Here is a 23,202-nt window from a genome sequence, read left to right as displayed (position 1 = left end):
GTGACCATAATTGGTGAGTAATCCCTCACTGTCCTTGTCTCGATCACTGAGCCTTTTGTTTTGTTTTATTTTCTCCTCCCCATCCCTGAGGGGGAAGGAGTGAGTGAGCAGCTGCCTGGTTCTCAGTTGCCCTCTGGGCTCGAACCACGACAATGTTTATAGATTAGTCAGAGCTATACTTTGAGTACCGGAGGGCAGTTGAACAAGCAGTATAAAACAAATAAAAGTCAATGCTCATGAACAACAGCACAGACCAGGATCTATACTCATGTTTAATCACAAATGTGGGTAAAATTAACAGCACTGACTGAATACTAGACACAGTGAATATTTTGCTTAACATTTAGTAGAGCTAAAAAGATGCAATTATGCTAGAATCTGCATTGGATTAGTCCTCTCTTCCTCCCCTAAGCTTCCTTATATCACCTTGTGAAATCGTCATGTGAAATACTCTGTTGAGCCCTGTTCAGGAAGCGACTTTCATAGTAATTTTCAGTAGCTGCAAGACCTAACTGCAAAAAATAGCCTGATTTCTGTCATTGCATTTAGTTTCTTTATACAATCCTTTATTTTTCTTTGAACTAAAAAAATCATTAAAAGTTACTACCTCGATAAACTAAATATGACTTTTATTAACCAGATCTCATTTCCCAAGGTTATAGTAACTACAGATCTGCAAGAGTAGAATTTACAGCTCCAATTCTAGGGTTAATTTGAGACTATTTGTGTAAAATTGGACAAGTTATCATTTGCACACAAATGGACTACAATGACAAGGGCTATAGAAAAACAGATTAGGATGACACAGAATGCTAGCATTTATTCAGAAGGTAACTGTCAATTGACGTAACTTAGAAACTATAGAAATCTACAGAACAGAGACAAGCCTTGGTAAACTAGATCTGAAAAGTGAAGACAGATACTGTTAGGCAATATAGCATAACACAAAAAGGGGCTGTTTAGGAAACATGCAATTGTAGAGTTGCATGCTCAACATCTGCAGCCCTTTGCACAGAAAGATGCATCAGCTTTCCTAAGTGTTTATCTTAAAACCAATATATTTGTTTGCAAAGCCTCTGGAAAACAACATATTCTTGAGATGCTACTTCACTGCTAGTTCTAAATGTCTGCAAGGCCACATATAGGAGGAGCAGAGTTTTTTCAAATTTTGCCTCTACAGAACACAATGAAATACTAAAGAAAATTGAGACTAGTTAAAGCAATCTAAGAAATTAATATAAAAGAGAAGTCATGTACAAAAATATGATTTTCAAGTAAAAAGGGCTGATAAACATCTTTACTTTGTGTATTAACTGAATTTGCATCTTATTTAATCAGCTGAAAAAACCCTCCAGAATACAAACCTTAGTATCACTTGCCATAAAACTGAAAAACTGTAACTGTGAACAGTTAAAGTAGAAATTTGTCTTTTTTTCATATTTCACACTATGACCAAATGTACACTTTATTAAAAAAACAGTCAAATCTATCCAACAAAAAGAATTTGCTGAGATAAAAAATCTTATCATAAAACATTAGTATGTCTTCCCACCAAGTAAGAGTATTGGTGCTTTGTTTTGGTGAAAGGCTTCAAGGCATATTCTGTTTGGATAGTACACAACAGATGAAGACTTTTACTTACATTCAGTCATGACACAAATACAAGGTAAGTTTTAAATCATTCATCCACCAGTTCAATAATAATAATAATAAAGTTTAAATGTAACATTTTTTGAATTATTAGTTTAAAAGATTAATTTTAAGTGATTATAGTACATCGACCTGGGTTTACTTTTAAATAAAACCAGGTACATCATATTTATAAATGTAATACAGTGCAAAACATTCTGTGAATATGATCTCTTAGGAAAAATAATGTTTTTCTTGAACTTTAGAAAATGTTTACAGTGAGCTGCAAAGTTGACACAGCTCAAGACTTCAGTTCATAGTGCCTTAATATTTTTTCATGATTTACCAACATGTTTACTCTTACCCTGACTTTAATTTTAAAATTGGCCAAGTTTAAGAAATAGAATCATAAAAAGTTAGAAAAAAAAAGTCCTTGATAAAATATCATTTGCACAGCGATCCATTAGAAAATTACTTGTTTTCATTTGCAGCAAGCAAATCAAGCCATTTGCCTACAAATTGATATGGATTCCTTAGGCAGCAATGCCAACAAGACTGCTTGTGCTGTTGCATGGTGGACCTGCTTCTTTTATTTTTCAATTTTATCGGTTTTCCCCATCCACTTCACATTCAACAAAATAAAGGAGATAACACAGCATTGGTGGCTGCTTACTCAACACTGATGTTGAATGTGTTGACTTAAGTCCTAAGACATTAACAGATGTGCAGCACCTTACACAAGCTCCACTTCTGGAATAGAAGAGGAATACAAGCAATCAAGAACAATTCATGAAAGGCAAATTATGACTCCTTTTTCCGTCACAGTTCTTAATATTCTCACCTTCGGAAAGGGGGACATACTGCCTGCTCCATAGAAATCTTGCAAACCATGATGGAACTAGGGCTCAATATTGCATATCTTTGTGCCTTTATCTTGATATTAGGCTGAGGAAATAGAAGCTACACTAAGAAGGTGTAAAAGCTTCCTTGGAGCAATCATGAAGATACTTCATAGCCTCATCTGTCGTATTTCTCTGCCCAAAAATATTACTTTGTAACTTAGGTAGTGGGTTCAATATTCATGTTTCAAATTTCAAATTAAGTTATGACTTCAGTAATTACTAAAAGTGATATACAAAGAATAAAATCCTAAGGATATTAGTGCAAAGAGGTTTGCACTCTTACAAAACCAGCAAACTTAATTTGTGTACATTGCTTTATAAAATTATATTACTTACATATTTTAAGTGTTACCAATATAATAGCACCTCTAATTAATTAATGCTTATAAAGTCACTTTTAACCAGAATGCTCAGCATTTATTTATTTAACCTGAAAGGCACCTTCTTCTCCCTTCCACAAGATAGATCTGCATCAAGAATATTCCTCAACAAATGACTTCTCATATTTCATATCCTTTTATCTGAGATAAAAAAAAGTATCTCAGTATTGGGGCCAGTTCTGTTCAATATCTTTATCAGTGATCTGGATGAGGGGATCAAGTGCACCCTCAGTAAGTTTGCAGACAACACCAAGTTGGGCAGGAGCGTTGATCTGCTCGAGGGTAGAAAGGCTCTACAGAGGGGTCTGGCCAGGCTGGATGGATGGGCCGAGGCCAATTGTATGAGGTTCAACAAGGCTGAGTGCTGGGTCCTGCACTTGGGGCACAACAACCCCACGCAATGCTACAGGCTTGGGGAAGAGCGGCTGAAAAGCTGCCTGGCGGAAAAGGACCTGGGGGGGTTGGTCAACAGCCCCCTGAACATGAGCCAGCAGTGTGCCCAGGTGGCCAAGAAGGCCAATGGCATCCTGGCTTGTATCAGCACTAGCGTGGCCAGCAGGGACAGGGAAGGGATTGTGCCCCTGTACTCGGCCCTGGTGAGGCCGCCCCTCAATGACTGGGTTCAGCTTTGGGCCCCTCACTACAAGAAAGACATTGAGGTGCTGGAGCATGTCCAAAGAAGGGCAACAAAGCTGGTGAAGGGTCTAGAGAACAAGCCCTGTAAGGAGCGGCTGAGGGAACTGGGGTTTAGTCTGGAGAAAAGGAGGCTGAGGGGAGACCTCATCGCCCTCTACAACTCCCTGAAAGGAGGTTGGAGTGAGGTGGGTGTCAGTCTCTTTTCCCAAGTACCAAGTGATAGGAGGAGATAAAACTACCTCAGGTTGTGCCAGGGGAGGTTTAGATTGGATATTAGGGAAAATTCCTTCACTGAAGGGATTGCCAAACATTGGAACAGGCTGCCCAGGAAAGGGGTTGAGTCACCATCCCTGGAGGTATTTAAAAGACACGTAGACGTGTTGCTTAGGGACATGCTTTAGTGGTGGACTTAGGTTAGGTGTTAGGTTAACGGTTGGACTCAATGATCTTAAGGGTCTTTTCCAACATAAATGATTCTATGATTTAAAATGCAAGATAATTCTTACCTCAATCACTACCTATACTAAAGGTTTTGGGCCATGGCAACAGAAGCTAATCTGGGCTGCTGTGATTCAGTCTTCTCTCCCACTCCTAGATGCAGGTGTCTGGTGAAAGTAGGATGGAACCAGAACAGATAGGTTTGGAACAGTTCACACTGCTGTGGAGCTGTGCCCTGAAGGCTTCAGCCCTGCACATTCATGGTCACACAGAACTATCCAGGGCACAAGAAGCTTCCATGAAGCAAAGCAAAATTACTGACATACAGACTTAAGAGTTCCGTGCTTCCAGAGTATTGAACAAAGCTGATAATAGATGTGAATAATGGGTTCCTCTGAATCAACATAGCAACAAATTTCATTGTTAATATCTATAATTTGTATTTCTAACAGATTGAAAAAATAATATAGGTGAAAATGGCTGTCTCTCCTGCCTTCACAGTTAATCACTTAGATGCAGATTTGTCCTGGTTTAACCAGGATAGGGTTAAGTTTCCCCAGCAGTGGTTATTCAGATACCATGCGGACGTCACATCCTGGTGCGGGAGCGCGGGGCGCGTGGTTTTATACATCTGCTCCTCTCACTCCTGTATTGGTAGATATACTTTGCTCTGTTCATTGTTATCACTGTTATTCTTATTGTTGCTGTTTGTTGTGTTGCTGTTGCTCTGTTGTATTAAACCTTTCCTTATCTCAGTCTCGGGTCTTTGTATTTCACTCCCTTTGTGGGGGAGGGGCAGCGGCCGCGTGGTCTCAGACCCTGGCAGGGGCTAAACCATCACAAGATTACAGGGGATCTGCAGTTGAACCAGTGAGATCCAACTGAGCCAAAAGATATAGAAGCTATGAATTCAAAGCAAGTGGAAAGAAAGAAAAAGACTGATCAGAAAATAAACTGTGTTTAAGAGTTCAGGAAATGCATAAATAACATTAAAACTAATATAAGACCTTGCTTGGAAATTTATCAAAATAAATTTTACTTTCAAGTAAAAAAAAAGTAGAAGGTGAGCTTCTGTGAGGAGGGGAAGGGTAGATTAATCCCAAGCACCTTGGGTGATCATTTTTTTCTTTAGATTTTAATAAGGAAAATTGCATGGAAAAGAGACGAAGGCAGGGTAGCTAATCAGAAATTCTGACAAGTCAGTATAACATAGGCTGAGAAAATTCAAGCAGTTGAATTTTGGTCTGGGGCAGGAGACTTTACGTAAAATCTTCCGCAGCATTCCAAAACACATGCAGGAATTAACTGTTTCTTATATTTAACACTCAGCTGGATATGATCATGAGCAACTTGATCCAACTTTGAAATTGGCACTACCTTGATGATGGGGTTGGATTGGAAGATCTTCAGAGGTCACTTCCAGCCTGAATTTTTAGATGACATCACACACGTGGAAGCAAATGAACTGATGTATCTCATTATAGGAAATATATTTTTAAGGAAATAATAGTGATATATATGGAAAAAATGGTCAGCTACTTAAAATGCATCTGGGAAAGTCATTAGTGTTTGAAGAGACATGTCCTAGAACAACTGTAAGATGAATAAGAACCAGCAAATAGGTAAATGACATATCAGGCTGAAATCAGGAAATGTGTGATTGAAAGAAGACTTAATTAAATACCTGAAGTTTTAATTTCTTAATGATGGAACAAAATGTAGGTGTGATCATATTTAATAATAGCAAGAAATTGGAAGGAATTGATATGCAGAAGAACTGAAATAGATTAAGATGTGAATGACTTTGAAGATGGATATCATGCCTCAAAGGCTGCATTTGGTATTTCTATGTGAAAAATATGTACTTCTGTGCAAAATCAAGACTTTTAAAATTATTATTAGAAGCTCCAGGTTCATCAGTTGGAAATAACATGAAGAAATAGACAAGGGTGTAATTAGCTGATTTAGTGATGACTATGAGCTAGTAGTTTTGTTTATAATATTGGTTTCTACCCAGTTTCAAAAAAGATGAATCCAAGTGGAAGTAAATACAGAAAATGGGCATTATTAGGATAAGCCAGGGAACCAAAAAACTTTCTTCAGGAGAACAAGAAAGCTTTGCTAGTTCAATTAGCAAAACAAAGAAAGAGGGAGGATAAGATTGCTGTCTATAAATATATTAGGAGAAATAAACACAAGAAAGAGAGTGAGCTATTCTAAGGACAATACTGGTGTAAGAATACATGGATCTCTGTTAGACACAAATAAATTTAGACTGGAAATTAGGAGACAGTTTCTAACCAGAGTACTGAGGCACTAGAACAAACTCCAATAGAAATAGTAGTAACAAAAATAATTAGTTTTAAAATGGAGCTCAATGATAGTATTAAAGAAATTATGTGGTTGTCTGCAATAACAGGGAACCAGATTCAAGAAATCCTTTCTATTTCTGTGTTCTTAAGCATGTCTGAAATGCAAATCAACCTACACCTTTTTTGTAGCTATTTTGTAACTATTCTTTCAAATGGTAATGGTAGACTTTGAATTTATTATGCAAAATACTCCCTGACTGCCTATTTTCCCTAAAGTTTTAAGAATTTTTGGCCCAGTTTGCCTGAAGAGAAACTGGCAGTTAACGTTCTAAACTACACTGTAATTATAAACACTTGTCCTTATTATTGTTCCAAAAACATTGGTAGACAACTAAAATTTGCTTTGCTAAGGAATATATGAATCTACTTGTCTAGTCTAGTAAAAAAAAAGAAGGTGGAACAATTTGGAGTGAACCCCTCACTATTTCCAAATTTGGCACAGCTTGCAGTTCAGTAAAAAATACAATACATTGCTATGCATTTTATTTGGTAAAGAATATATGCATTAAAAAAGAAAATATCCAGCTGGGAATAGCCTTAAATAATATAAACCAACTTGAAAAATATCAATTAAACATAAAGGATCAGCTGTAAGAACTATTGTTATTTCAAAATATAACTTAAGATCCTATGCTAGTGACTTTAAAAAGATATTACATGTAATTAAATAAAAATTGAACATTCCAAATTTAATAGTTATTAAGAAAGTCTTACCTTTTTCTTTTTAGCACTTCCACCTTTCTCTGGAAGGGGAAAATGTTCTTCTAGGAATTCACCAAAATCATTCAAGAGTTCTTCCTTATATGCCCTTAGTTTCAACATTTTATTTTTCAGTTCTTGAAATGCTCTAGTATCTAAAGTGATAGTAAAAACATAGCAATAGAATATGAAATTCAAGAAAATAATTAAAAAGTCCTTCTTAAGTAAAAAAAATCCCTTATTTTCTATTGTTATAAATTCAACATCTTGAATCACAGGATATAAGCAGATTGTAGCAATATTTTCCATGTTTCAAATATGCATTACTGAGTTATTATTTCATCTATTTAACAAAATGAGTAGTATGTTTTTAGGAGTGAGTTTGCTCAGTTGCTCTTGTTGATATTTAAATTCTCCAATATAAAAAAACCTCAACACTATATAAATACCTTTTTTCAGAAAATCAACAACTTTTTTTTCATCTCTTCTTCAATGCCATTAAGAGCATCTAGTATCTGCTCCTGTTCCTCATGCCACTTCTGTTCTCTTCAAAACATGAGAAGTAGGAAATGGCACAATAGATAACCAGAGTTTTCCTGGACAGTCAAGAAAATAAGGTGTGGTAAAAAAAATAAGGTGTCATAAAAAAAAGCTTTCATCATTCATAAGTCCAAATTATCGTATTACCATTTCAGGTCATCTTCAATTTTTTTATTCTTTGACTGAACTGTTGACAGCACCATTTCGAGATCATTCTTTACTTTCTGCAACTATAAAAAAGCAAATATGAACCTACAGTTTGTAGAGTCTGGAAGAACTCAACAAAATATTTGCAGATTTCCACAGAACTCTAGATCTAAGAATACTGACTCTTCTGTGCAACATATAATGATATTTTATTTTATATAAAGTATGAAATGCAATAAATAAAGTTTTAATAATAAAATGCAATAAATAAAGTTTTCTTTTTGTTTTAAAAAAAATCATTCGTTATAACTCGAAAATGTTAGTAATTATAATACAAGGGAAGAAAAACATTAGAACAACAATGCCTGAAGAAACATACACAGTATCATAGCAGTAGTCCACCACAGTAGTTGTCTTTGGAAAATGTAGCAATTATATATAATTTTTTCAACAAAAGTTTATCATCTCTTAACAAAGAGACTTAGGTCTTCTTTTCTTAATGCTACCGGTACATCTGGATTGGTAGAAATTACCAAAAAATAAAATTAATTGGTTTTTTTCATTGTATTATATAGACTTGTTTATACTGAAAATAAGCCTGGCTAGAGAGAAACTTGTGTAGTCTCTAAAAAACTAGCTTGGCTATCAGCAGCAGTTTAACCACATTTTGTGGTGTCCTGCTGGGCTAATCTACTGTTACTTTTCAGCAAATTAAATTAGACTGAAAAAAGTGTAGTGTTAATGCTTCTGCATTATTTTTTTGTACCTGAGCTAGTTCAGGTACATAATATTGAAATGTGAAGTACAGTCATATTTCAAGATAAGCAAGTCTGATTTTTCAGCGGAAGGGATTCCATCAACATGGACAATCAAATTCCTCCAGTCTTTGAATTCCTTGTAAAACAGCCTCCCAACTGCTTGATCAGGATTGAAAAACGTATCAGATTTAAAGAATTTACAAAGCGAGGCATGATCCTTAACGTTCACAAGGACAGAAACACATGGAGATGAAAAGCCCAAGCAAGGTCAGTATCCTAACTCCAACCCTGAGCAACAACAGTACTTAAGGGAAAATATGGTACTATTCAAGGATGTGGTAATGTTTCCCCAGAATGCTTCTGCAAAATACAGTGATTTATGGCTCATGGATTTTCTGAATTAGAAGTGAATTGTTGTATTTAATAGCCTTCAATGGACTCTGATCAATTCTCAATTCCATGTCAACTTGCAGCGTCTGGATAAATGTGTGACTTTTTCCGAAGTAAAGCATTTGAATCTCTCCATTAACAGAAGAAATGAAAGCTACTTTAAGAGATTGAAATCTTAATACAATGGGGATATTTTTTGTCCAAGATTGGGCTTCAAATCTGTAATTTTAACAAAAATAATTACTTCAAAAAATATTTTCCCTTAACAAAAAGGAAAAACCTTAACCCTCTTATAAAAGCATTAAATGTCTCTGTACCGGGTCTGGCTGAGCCGGAATTGGTTTTCCCCTGTAGCAGCCCCCATGGTGCTGTGGTTTATGTTGGGAGCTGGCAGGGTGTTGATAGCACCCTGGTGGTGTGGCTACTGCTGAGTGGTGCTTACACAGCACCAAGGCTCTTTCTGACATTTCCCCCCCACAGTGGGACGGGGTGGGCAAGATCTTGGGAGGGGACACAACCAGGACAGCTGACCCCAACTGACCAAAGGGATATTCCAGACCATCTGACGGCTGCTCAGTATAAAGCTGGGAGAAAGGAGGAAGGGGGGGGGGTCACCCTTGGTCCTCCGAGGCAACCCCTCCGCGTATGGGAGCCCTGCTTCCTGAGAAGGCCCGACATCGCCTGTTCATGGGAAGTAGAGAATAAATCTGTTTGCTTTTTTTTGCCTCCGCGCACGGACCTTTGCTTCACTTTGCTTATATTAAAACTGCTGTTGTTTTACCCACAAGGGTTGTTTTCTTTTTCCTATCTTATTTTCTTTCCCCTCTTTGCCCTGTTGAGAAAAAAAGGGGAAGGGGGGGAAGTGATAGAGTGACTTGGTGGGTACCTGGCATTTAGCCAAGGTCAAACCACCACACAGGGATACATTTGTTTTTGGAAGAAAATGAGGTGTGGTTCATGTGGTGCGGAATCAAACTCTACAACTCACTCAGAGTTATAAAGTAGTATGTTTATTGATGTCCGGCACACGGGGGATCGCTCCGCCACAAACGTGCGCACCCGGAGCCAAAAAAACCAGCTCCTTTTATTGTTTGAAATGTTACGTATGCATTAGGATTCCGAAGATAAGGAGGGAATATTACAATTAGTTCCGAGAAATTCCCCTCTTGCCCCCCCGCCCCAAGTCCTTCTTCTTTGTGCCTGTGCAGTGCCTCCTGGTGAGGGTGGGCCGGGGTCTTCAAGGGTCTTCAGGATGAAGTAAGACTCCTTCCTTTTCATGATTTTTTTTGACTTTGCTTCCTGCTCATGCTCTCTGGACCTTTGGCTCCTCTTCAGGTTGTAGAGTTAGTTTTACCTGTTTGTTTTGTTAACTGGAACTTTTGTGTCTATCAGGATGTTGCAGGAAGTAAATCCTTGGTGTTATCAGGAATTGGTCATCCTTTAGCTGGTACAGCTCCCCCTTTATCTCAAAGACAGGGATTAGTTTACTATCTATCCTGTTTTCTGTAAGAATGTTATCTAGCTAACATTGCCTAAGGGCTGGCATTGTTTAAGGGGCCTCACAACTTTGTCTATATTTCTTTGCTTCCTTTTTTTTTTTTTTTTTTTTCCTTTTTCACTTTCCTCAGATCAGTTCATCTGTTTTCTGGCCATACCTTAAAAATTATTGTGCTGAAATTCTTTGTATACATTCTGAAAGCCAAGGTCATAGTTGCTTTAAAAGGCAGCATCTGTATGGGCAAAAGCAAAGTTTGAATGGCTTAGTCTACCAAGAATCTAGCAGTCTGAGCACAAAGCCACAGTGGAACCCCCTTTTATTATGTTTGTACAAAATCCTAGCATATTCTTGACTAAAATGGGAGTAAGCTATTCAAGAGTAATTAAGGGAGAACAGAAGCTAGATGTGTTACTGATTTGATATGCTATTGATTTAATATAGATTAGTATTAATTTGTTTAATTTTAATAGGAATATAGAAGATATTTAGTAAAAATCCTATGCTGCATTTGCACTCTATACAGGAACCAAGGCTACTACGAACTCCCTTGTACAGCCCTGTACCAAGGCCGAAAGAATTGGTCAGAATCACCTAGTAGGAACATTTAGAACTAGATAACAGGCTTACGATTCAAGATAATTTTACATATAAGGTATTTAATAACCTGAAAGAATGCAGAGAGATGTCAGAATCCAGATTAATGGGAAAATGGGGAAAGTGGCTGAAGCAACATGTAAATTTAAGCCAAGAAACAGTGTCCTCAAGCAATAGGTAATTCCGACAGGGGGAGATCGTGACCACTGACTCATTGACCACCGACCCACATTACACCCCAGACCCATTTCCAGGTGTTTCTGGACTCTACTGTGCAGAATCGGAAATAGGAGGAGAGTATGATAATGATTTCCAGGAATCGGTATGTTTATGCATGAATACTTAATGAATATGCATGAGTACGTTCCACATAAGATGTATGATTTTGGTGCATGGTGTGCGTCGTTGGTGAAAGGATTCACCCGCGCACCCGGCCGTTAATAAAGAAGTGTCTGCTTATCTACATCAAATTGGTGTTGATAAGTTTTATTCCGAGTTTTTCGGTAACAGATGCACCTTTATGAATAAAAAAAAAAAAAAATCCTAATTTTTCATCTGTTTAATCCTTGAATTTGGACATGTTTATCTTGAAAAATCTACCATGTGCTTCAATGTATGAATGGATTTACACACACAATATCATTACACATGCAGCATGTACTAAGTGTCTTTTTTTTTTTCCCACTGTATCTCATTATCAGAGATATATTTTTGTATATACTATGAAGTTTTCATTGTAGAAGTTTAATAATGGAAAGTTATTATGTCCAGAGGTGGTATTTTAAGATTTTTTGAAAACTAAGTGCAGAGGAAAGTACATACTGAGAAGCAATATAAAAATTGTTTAAATAGACTAAAAGGGGTTCTTAAAATCCTTATTGCAATGTGCAATGTTTACAGTGATAAGAGAAACTGGCTGTGTCTGAACAAAATATGATTCAGCAGAACTGCACAGATTGATGAGATAGCTTTCTTATATATTAAAAAAATGGTTTATTTATTAGGAAAGTGGTGTGGAAGTGCATAATATGTGTAATTTTTTTTTTATTTTTCTTTTGCAATTGTAGTAGAGATTTTATCATAACAGCCAGTCATGATGGACATGTAAAATTCTGGAAAAAAATATAAGGGATTGAGTTTGTTAAACACTTCCATAGCCACTTAAGTAATAAGTTGCTTTTTCTTCTATAAAGGAACTCACTCTCCCCCCCCACCCCCCCACCCCATGGGGGGTTCTGCAATTCATTTACAGCAGTCAGGGATTAAATGATATCTGTCTATCTTCCTTCATTGCCCTGCCCTGTTACATTCTGCTCCCAAACTGCAGGAGGGATAGCATGAGAATAAAACATGTCAGACTCCTCCTGCACAAATCCCCTACATCCTTTGCATTGCCTTGTGCTCTACCTTTGGGGAAAATGTCTAAAACAGGAAGAAACTGTCTATTTAAAAATAAGTGAACATGGTACATAAAATCCAGAGAATTCTTTTTTAAAAAATGTTATTTTAAATAAGGGTACCTTCAGCCCTTATCTTTTTTTCATGGAGTCAGGTCTCTTCACTTTGATGTGGTGAATATTCTTATGAAATAGTTCTAGTAGAGAAGGAACTTGGCCTGTATGTATTGTCTTATTAGTTGTCATAGGGATAGCAATTTTCTTCTGTTAGAAAGAATGTTGTCCTTAGTCTTGCTATTGTAGGATTTCTGTAGCTAAAGAATCTGGGAGAAATAGGAATGGATGTTATTGGAGTTATATCAATACCAGAGGAAAACAAGCCCCACACTGTTACAAGACTGGGTTTGGAGAGTAGGCCAATCAATGAATGCTATACAAAGATTAGTTGAAATACTGATGTTTCCACAAGCCTTTTAAAACTGGAAAACATTTATTTCCCATAGTCTACTATTTGTTGGTTAATTGTGAAGCTGATTAAAAGTATAAACAAAAAAAAGCTTTTCAGAGTGCCTATAAAAATGCTTATGTTAGCTGCTTTGCTGATTATGGTTTTAGTAATATCCTCCAGATAATGTACTTGATCCATAGGAATTGATTCCCTCTTGGCTGTGTGCTGTGGAAAAATTCCAGTTAGCCTTAGTCTTTTGTTTTTGCTGGTGTTTTCTACTTAGCAGCCCTGTATTGTCACTACAAAATTGGTAAAATTATGGGATGAAATAAAATTAATTTAATATTAAAAAACCCACTTAATTTGATGTTACAATAGAAGGTGCATTTCTTTCCTGTTTGAGAATTCAGGGAAAACTGAGGTAGAACTTAAATTCATTTTGCTTTAGGGATACCCTGAATGCTACCTATAACATTTGTCTATAGTATGTACCCTAATTTATCTTTGAATAGTTTTTTTTCAACCTCAGTAATCTAGACCCTCCTCTCCCCATATATTTTTTTTTTTCAGAGATAATTGGGTTTGACTTGAAGTGAACTCTTTGTCACATCCCAATTTCTTGGGACGATGACTCAGATTTGCCAATTCCCAGGTCAGGATTAAGGTGAAACAACACCAGGGATACTTCAATTCACAAAACTCAATTTTTATTCACTCACAACAGATGTGAGTGAGTCTTGCAACCTCTGCAACAAGCAGTAAACCTCATAACATATACCAACAAATCACAAACCTTATAACATACACTGACAAGCAGTAGACATGCCCTGACAAGCCTTGCCTTATACGCAGGGATACAGAATAAGAGGAAAAAGGAGAGGAAGAGAGAAAAAGAGAGTGAGAGAGGCAGGGAGGGAGACAGAAAGACAAAAAAGAAAGACTTCACCAGTCCTGATTCCAGCATTGGTCCAGCCAGCCTAGGGGTCCAGTTTGGAGGGGCACAGCCACCCAGGGCTTTGACTTGTGTCTTTTTATAATACCTTGCCCCTCCTCCAGGCAGGCCCTTGGACTCCTTAGGCTAATTAGGCATCATGTGCAGTCTGTGCTTCTAGAATTCTCTTGGCTTTGGTGCATGCGTAGTTTGTACCTTCAGAGTCTTCTGGAAATGGGTCGGTGGGCTTGGGGGTCATTGGGGAGTTACTCCCCCCTCCCTGCAGGTATGATTGTCGTCTGACCTTTCTTCTTGGTGCATGCATTGTGAAAACGGCTTCTCTATTGGCTCTTTACGGAGTTGCTTAAGATAGGGAAGTTCAGCCTCAGGAACATGTGGTCCCACCTCCACAGGACCCTCTCCTCTCAATGCATCTTTCTGCCATTACCTGCACAGCCTCAGCGTTTCCATAGAAACCCTTTCCTTCATCAAAGTTCTTTATCGGATGGTTGAGACATTAACTATGGTTTCATTGGACAGTCACACTCTTTAATGAAGAAAAGTATACAGCTGTAATATAAGTATTGTCCTGAATAGTCTTTTAAAATTTAATGTTTGTTGTTCTATCTTCTGCATTACTGTTTATTGAGCAGATAGCTTCTGTTGACCTGCCTGAGATTTTTTTCATGGCTGTTTGCTCAGGCTTGCAATGATTAATGTAGAATCATAAGTTTTGTGTAATCTTTTCACCTCACATTATCTTGTGTTGTCTGCTTTGATAGGTATATGCTGGTATGTTGCATGGTTGATTAGCTTTGTCTCAAATTCTTCAGATCCTTTCAGTTTTAACTAATCTATACAGTGTGGCTATCTGCAAATCCCTATGCTTTATGCTTCCATCACTGATATGGAGAAGGGTGGCTATTTCTACAGAAACTTTGGATAACGATGCATAGATCAGTGGAAGATCTTATTTATTTATTTATTTGATCCTATTCTTTCTAGGGAACCCGAGACAAAGTTCTGGTTATGTTTATCTGTTTGAGAATCTTTACCAGATGGGTATTGAAAAGCCAAATGATTTGTGTCTGTCATCTGTCAGTCTCTCAGTATCTGTTAGTTTGATTTGTGAAAGGATACTAAATATGAGTTTCCTATGGAGACTGTATCATTTCTTTGTGGTCTGTCATTTAGTTTCTGAGTTCTGGTTCTCAGAATCTTTGGTTACAGATTTTTTTAAAAACAGACATAAGTTATATTATTGACCATATCTCTGGCTTGTTTTATTTGTAGAGTATGTTTTTGCTAGTAGCAAATGGGTTCCTTCTTAAATGTATTCAGAACGCTTACTGAATATAGGGTGATTGTCTTAATTTTACTTACATCTTGATAATTAAATTATAATTTTTTTTTGAAAGACCTAGTTGTACTTTTCTGTAAATATATGGCAAAGGTGCGGTTGTCATCATTTGCACTGAAGCATTAATCAGTTAACAGATGGAAGATAAATACTTTTGAGTCATAGAAGTTGAGTGGTAATCTTTAATGCCACTGGTGCTCTTCAGCTGGATTTCTATCCTTATTTTTCTTTTATATTGTTTTGCTGATCAGGGATATCAATTAAACTCAGACACCAGAGTGAAAAGAGCAGGCGTATTTTACTAGAAATAACTAAATAATATAACAGAATAATACAGAAAACATACAGTAAGAAAAGACAGAACAGTGCACTTAAACAAATAGGAAAATACAGGGTAATGCATCAAATCATTGCTACCTGAGAGAGAGAGAGAATAGTGATTAAGAAAGATCCATCACCACTTGCATACTTTACCATCATCCAGATCCGCAGTCACTGGGCAGCCCCGGTTACAGCGAGGATTTGCAGAGCCTGTCCCGGCAAGTGGGAAATCCTACGCGGTGCGTCCACCGGTAGGTGAGTCTTCCAAAGTCGCTGTGAGCGGGTCCAGCCTTATATACCCAAAAATCAGCAAGCCAGAATAGCTGACACCTTTGTTTTGAGTGGAAATATCTGGTTTCCATCTCACATTAGGTTCCCCCCAGAGCCTGGCCAGGGCTCAAGGGAGAAACTAAGGGAGTTTCTCTGCTTATCTGATCGGATTATGCGCAAGGTCTCACATCAGGCCTCAAGGACAGACACCTGTCTCCATGACTCTTATTCTATTCACATCCAAAGGAAGGGAAAGATACATTCAAGATAGCTCCATCCTCCATGCAGATTTCATTAGGGATTACATACTGAGTTAACAGTTTCGGTTCAGGGCCTGTTGCTCAGGCTTCAACACTTCCACCGTTTACATCAGAATAGGTGGTTTGTTATAACTCAGTATAATACCTGTTAGCACAATGGTTATCAGTTCTAAAATATACAGGATTCATCTATAGGTCAACTCTGGCTTGGGCCTGTTGTCCAAGCCTTAGCACTTCATATATCCACCTTCTTCTACCTCTGCTTTCTGTCATAGTCTCTTTATGAAACAATATGGGAGCAACAGAAATTGTTGTACATCCACTGATTTGTGTTGTTTGGAAAAGCTTGGTTATAACATCGTTGAATTTTAGCAAGACATATATCAGCAAGACTAGTAAATAAAGTTCAAAATTTGCTTCTGATATTTGATTTCAAGTTTATAGTGTAACTCTATTTTTATCTAAGTAAAACCTGTTCTTATTTCTTTTTTTTTTTTCTTTTTTTTTCCCTTCCACTCTTTGTTGCAGCTACTACCCTGACCATTGTGAATGGATATAATGCCCTGGACATGCCATATCTTCTGTTGCAACATCTGAGAAGAGCACAGGAAAAATATTCATATATGATGGATGAGGAAATAACCAGCCATTTCATGTTTGTGATAAACTCCATATATCCTCTCTTACTCAGATATGGTTAAACCCTATCTACAAAGTAGTAATGTCTTCTGCCAAATCTGGAATGATTGAGTACTGGACTGGTACTCCTCACAAATATAAATTTCCCAAGAATGTGAACTGGGAGTACAAAACAGATGCTGATCTATATGAATTTGCTAAATGCAAGGCTTACCCATCCAGTATAAGTTTTTCCATTTTTTTGATGGGAAAGGTCATGAAAGTCTTTGAATCTCTGAGTGTGAGTTTGGTCTTGATTCTCTCTTTCTCTAGTTATTTGAATTTATTTACCAGCACATTCACCTATGTTATCATCTGTTTCTAAAGCTGAGCTTTACTGCTATATTTTTCTTGAAGAAAATTTTTTCCATGTTTTCTTCCTTGCTTCTTGTATTGCTTTGCCCCAAAATTAATTCTTACTAATTTGTCATGGTTTGAGCCCAGAGAGCAACTGAGCATCACGCAGCTGTTCACTCATCTCTTCCCCCCCAGTGCTGGGAAGGAGAAAATGAAGCAAAAGGCTTCATCCAGAGAAGGACAGAGAGGGGTGGCTCACCCACTAAAGGTAACAGGCAAGACAGGCTTGTTGGGTAAGAAAAAGGACATCACTTTAATTCAATAACACTAATGATAATGACACTTAACAGACAGAGTGGGACAGTGAGAAGTGTTACCACATCTTAAAAACACCTCCCCCCACCCCTCTCTTCTTCCTGAGCTCACTTTGTTCCCGATATTGCGACCTCCTCCCCTAGCAGCACAGGGAATGGGGATGGGGGGGTGCAGTCAGTCTGCCTCTTCCTCCTCCAAGGTGGGGGAAAGAGCACTCTTCTGCATTCCACTCCCTGCTCCACGTGGTGTCTCTCCCACAGGAGACAGTCCTCCACAAACTCTGCCATGATTCCTCCCCAGGGGATACATTCTTCTCAAGATGCTCTGGTGTGGGTCACTCCCACGTGTTGCACCTCCCAGTGCCAAACTACAACAGCAGGGGCTGCTTTTCCCCACAGAGTCCTGGGGGTTCCCCACAGGCTGCAGGAGAATCTCTGCTCCTCCGGTGACCTCCATGGATCACAGGGGGGTGGTCCTGCCCTCTCACCACAGGATACATGGGGGCGCTCTGTTCTGGCACACCTCCCCCCCTTCCTTCTCCTTCCTCCCACTGACCTTGGCGTTTGCAAAGGTGTCCTTCTCATAACCCCTCCTCACAAATCCCCACCCCCTCCCAGATTCCCCTTCTTAAATACGGTACCGCAGAGGCGCAGCCACCGTCGCTAATTGGCTTGGCCTTGCCCAGAGGTGGGTCCAAATCGGAGCCGGGGGAGCTTCGAGCAGCTTCTGACAGGGGCCACTGCTGTAGCCCCCTCCCCTGCTACCAAAACCCTGCCACACACAAAAACCCAACATATAATTTATGTTAGTTATGCAGTGAAACTGAGTTGTTGATTTTCATCTGTGTTTTCATACTGCTAGATTTCCTTTAACTAGAAAGCAATTAGGGAAAATGCCCATTTCAAATAACATCATAACAATGAAAATAATTAAATCTGTAATCTTCTAAGAACTTTTAGACAGCTACACACTTTTCTTTCTTTGCTTGAGCCTACTACTACAACATGGCTATTAGGTCATTAAAATAAAGCTAATATTACTTGTATTTATTTTAATTCTTCTGATAAGTTTGAGTGGAGTAGTCTCACTTGAATTCTGTGTTTTCTAAGCATGTGGATTGGTGTTTTGCTGGGTCAAAAGTTTAAAATGTGTTCATATAACAGTGATTTTTTTTTTTTTCTTTAGATGTTTACTGAACTTCAACAGATGAGACAGCAACTACCAGGCATGGAGTTTGGCTGATGCATGGCAGTTGAGCATGAGCTGGAGAAAGTGAACACAGTAAGATTAATTAATATAATTTTTGATAAAACTGGACACTCCATTCTCTATGGAACAATGTTGGGCATTAAGGTCATAAATGTAGAGACTAACAGGTAAGTTCCAGTGAGACATATGGAGATAAATATATTTGTTTCAAAATCTATATTCAGTTAAATTTATAGTATATTTAAAATTTGATATGTCTGTGGGTGTCTCTAATCTTTTTTTGTTGTTGTTATTTGGGATCCTTAAATTAGACTGTAGATAAGATATTCCCATGCTTAGTAATGAGTCGTTGCAGTTTAAAGCTTAGAAAATGAGGAGAAAATATGGCAAGCATATTCGTATTAAAAATGTGTCATCAAGTCATCTCTGGCTAATTGGATGTGATAACGAAGTGAATGTGGATCATGAGGTTGGGATTTTACTGGATAGGGAGGCTGACTAGTAAATTATGTAGCAAGTTTGACTAGAGAAGCATTATAAAAACAATTAGTAAAAAAATATTTCAAGAGGCTTTTGGAATTTTGCTTTGAGTCTCTTGCAGTCAGAAAGGAGACATTCTCTAACTGAGCAGCTAACAGTAGTTACATCTTTTTACATCTTGTACTTCAGGTATATCTGTATCTTGGAAAACAAAAGAACATCAAGAGCGATGCAACTAGCTTCGCTCTCAGGAGTAGCAAAGAAACATCGTGCTGCAATCACTATAGAGATGAAGGCATCCAAAAGCCCTATTCTCCATAATATCCAAGCAGATCTGACAGTAATTTGCACGGCTTATAAAAAAAATAGGTTTTACGTGGTGTATGTGATTTTTCTTTAAGTAACGCCATTCTTGTATTGATGTTTTCTCTGTATTATTTTTCAGTTTCCTCCTTGTGCATTTCCAGTACTTTTTGTCTTGAGTGTTTGCAAACACAACTTTTCCAGAGGCATCCCTTTAAATTGGAAGTATATTCTAAAACTTTTAGCTTGAACAATCCAGAAATTGACTAGAAATAGCTTTGTAGTCTTTATTTATTTCACTGTTGCTCAAGCAGTTAAAAAAACTTGGATATTTTTGGCTGTCTAAATTGTAGTTCTCTGAGAAGGGTATAAGCTTTTGGTCTAGTTTAAGAAGCTTAAAGAAGAACATTTAAAAAAACCCACGAACCTAACCAGATGTTATACTGATAAAGAAACAATAATTAACTGTATGTATAAAATATATAATAAAAATAATTAAATTCAGAGTAGCATCTTGCTACTAAGTGCATTATGGGTAAGTAACAAAGACAGCAGTCTTCTTCATGCTCACAGTTTAGATTTTAGATGAGATGCAATGAATAAGCCAAACAGACAAGCAATTCTGGAGTAGCTATTAGTTGATCTGGTATGTAAGCACCATAGAGGTTAGAGGTCAGTCTGTCTGTTGTTACTTGTGCTTGAATTTGAATGTAGTTGGAGCAAGATAGTATACTTTCTAAACCTTTGTGTGGTTAGTATATAGTACATAATGGAATATACTATTCTGAACAATTTGACAAGGAAGAAAAGTTAGACAAAATCTGAAAACATTACTTGCTGTTAGAGAAAACATGACTATATGGCAAATGAATGCATACCAAAAATTAGTGACTGACATTTGATATGTAAGTGTACTCATTTATGTGGATGCTTGTGTATTCTGATATTTATTGTATGATTTGCTCCTTTAAGAAGTACTATAAAAGTTACATTTCTGAGATTTCTCCTGTTTTGGGTTAAATTTGCTGGTTTTCTATAGTTTTGTATTAATGCAGTGCCGCAATTAGCCTGCCTCTTTAAACCTGCCTCCCACATATCAGTGGCGCTCAGATCGCAGACTAATGCTGCAGGAGGTTAAGACCTTCACGGGGACATCAGTACAAACACCAATATGATGGATACAAAATGTCCGTTTATTAAACTGTGTATCTCACCTATATACATTCACCAAGTACCTCCTTCGTGGGTGTGCCCTTAACATTACAAGCCTGTCCATCACCTTACCTCGTAACAAGGGAGGGCTACAGCTATTCCTTCCGTACATCGCGAGATCTTCCGAACGCCACTCCCTACATTTCCCCCTCCCCATGCTGTTGGAGCTTTGCTTTCAGGGTGCGATGTGCACGTTCCACTATCGCTTGTCCTTGACTGTTATAAGGAAGGCCGTGTACTAATTTGATGTCCCACAATGCACACCATTCTTTTGTGCGTCTAGCAACAAAACAAGGGCCGTTATCTGTTTTGATCTCTTGTGGCTTCCCTAACAAGGCGATAACGCCCTCCCAATGAACAATAGTGTGTCTGGCTGTTTGCTTACGAGCCATTGTGGCTAATATTGTAGAGCTAAAGGTGTCAATGGTTACTATGAGATACTTATTTGGTTTTAACAATTCACATGTTGTTACATCAGTTTGCCATATCTGATTGGAAGAGAGACCCCCGTGGATTGACACCTGCCTCCCACAGTTGGCCTTTTTGACAGTAGGGACAAAGTGCCACTATGTTTCTTGCTTGTGACAGAGAAATATGACATGTTTTTGCTAAGGCTTTTGCTCCAAGGTGTAAAAAGGCATGTAAACTCTTTGCGGCGCCCAATGACCACACACCCCGTGCCGCTTGGTCAGCCTTATGATTGCCTTCTACAATCGGACCTGGTAGGGATTGGTGACTATTCACATGTGTAATAAAGGCCTGCCCTATGCGCTGTTGTAGAGCTTCATAAAGTAAGGTCGACACTTCCGTCTGCACAAATCCTACTGTTGCCATTTTGTGTACAAGTTTATAAACATATAAAGAGTCTGTAACAATATTAACAGGATTCTCTGCCTCTTGCTGGAGTGCCATTTGGACTGCTTTGGCCTCTAACCATTGTACAGATTTGTTAGTCTGAGTCCACATCCTCTTTTCTTTGTTTTGCAGCAGCACCTGCAACACTTGTTTCAAGACTTTATGAATTAAGGGTTAGGGAAACTTCAAAAAATGCAGCATACTCAAAATAGTTCCACAGAAGGCTAGAAACAATACAGTAGTTACAGTTACTAGTTAAAAGAGTAGGCTAATTTCACTACTTTGAGGGATATGACTAAATACTACAAAAATAAACAATAAGGAAAATACGGAATAGCACACTTACTTAATGGGGTACTAACATTCAGATCCGCAATTGCTGGGGAACCCTGGATGCAGCGAGAATTTAGAGTGCCCTTCCTCACAAACCGGAAATCCTACGCGATGCGTCCATCCGTAGGTGAGGCATCCAACATCGCTGCAAGCAGGTCCAGCCTCATATATCTAAATCAGCAGGCCAAAATAACTGGCAATTTTCTTTGAGCGGAAACATCTGATTTCATCCTCCTGTTGGGTTCCACCCAGAGCCTGGCCACCACTCAAGGGGGAAAACCAAGGGAGTTTCTAATAAGGTTGAACACTTGGGGTCCTGCTTCGTGATACTGCTAAACAAGGAACTTAAATACACACATTCTTACAGCATTCCATCCTTATTAATAACTACATTTTATCTAAGCTACATCTTTTACTGGTGACTAATAAGTTTATATATTTCATCAAGGAGTTACAATTACTGTCAGCATTTTCTCTTAAAAGAGTTGGCAACCATAGTGTGATTAAGGACCGAGATATTTTGTCCTATTGCAGCAGCAAGCATTACCCATACATTCTGCTTAAATGATCAGCTGAAGAGATTGCAAACTGTTGGCACAGGGGCACCCACAGCACCCACAGCCGGCTCCTGGGTGTCCACCAAAAGCTGCCTCTCACGCCTCGGGTGTGGTCACACACAGCTTGCTGGTAACCACCGGGACTGTGACCTGTGAAAACACAAGCATAACCTCTTCCCCAGGTTATTAAAGGATATGGTCCTTCCCAATTACCACTTTCCAGGACTTGAACCCTGCCCTGGACTTCTTGTTGATCTGGTATCTGCGACGAGAAGTGACGCAATATTGGTGGCACCTTTCATGATCAGTTTGGCAAACATTTCTGGATGAGTAGTGACCATCTTGTGCATTTGGTGTGACAAAAAAAAATCCATTCAATAATAACAACAGGGTCATTAAGTGTTTCATCCCATTGAACAGCAGAGCATAGGGCTGCCCTGAAGGATTAAACAATATCAGTTGATACGGATGGCCGGGCACACATCACGATGCTTGTCTTTCTGAGATGGCGTTAGCTACCCGGTGGAGATCTTGTTTTGCTTTCTCTGTAAGTACTCTGGGTGATGTCAGTGAGGGATCTCCTCGCAAAATATCAAACAAGCTATGCAGATCATCATTAGTTAGGCCCAACAACAGCTGTATCCAATTTATAGCTCGTAACAGTTTCTGTAAATCATTTAAAGTCTTAACATCAGTTTTAAGTTTAACCTGTTGCAGGACAATGGTCTGTTCACAAATTCTCCACTCCAGGTGCTGCCACAGTGATGATCTCTGTACCTTTTCAGGTGCTATTTGTCACCCCATTTGAGATACTGAGTCTTTGGGTAAAGCAAGAGCCTTTTCCATGATCTCCTGTGTTTCTGCTGCTATGAGGATGTCATCCATATAATGATATATAACAGCCTGGGGGACCTGTATTCTAACAGGGCTCAAAGCCTTTGCAACAAACCACTGACACATCGAGGGACTATTTTTCATGCCTTGTGGCAAAAA

At 38.3% G+C, this 23,202-nt stretch overlaps 1 pseudogene; it reads left to right on the top strand.

Moving 5' to 3' along the window:
- Positions 1 to 23,202, top strand: part of LOC141917625 (peptidylprolyl isomerase domain and WD repeat-containing protein 1-like) — a 57,779-nt pseudogene that overhangs the window by 22,591 nt on the left and 11,986 nt on the right.

The sequence above is a fragment of the Strix aluco genome, chromosome W (assembly GCF_031877795.1).
Source record: "Strix aluco isolate bStrAlu1 chromosome W, bStrAlu1.hap1, whole genome shotgun sequence".
NCBI lineage: Eukaryota > Metazoa > Chordata > Aves > Strigiformes > Strigidae > Strix > Strix aluco.
Note: the sequence above shows the minus strand (reverse complement) of the source record. Positions and strands in the feature narration are given on the sequence as shown.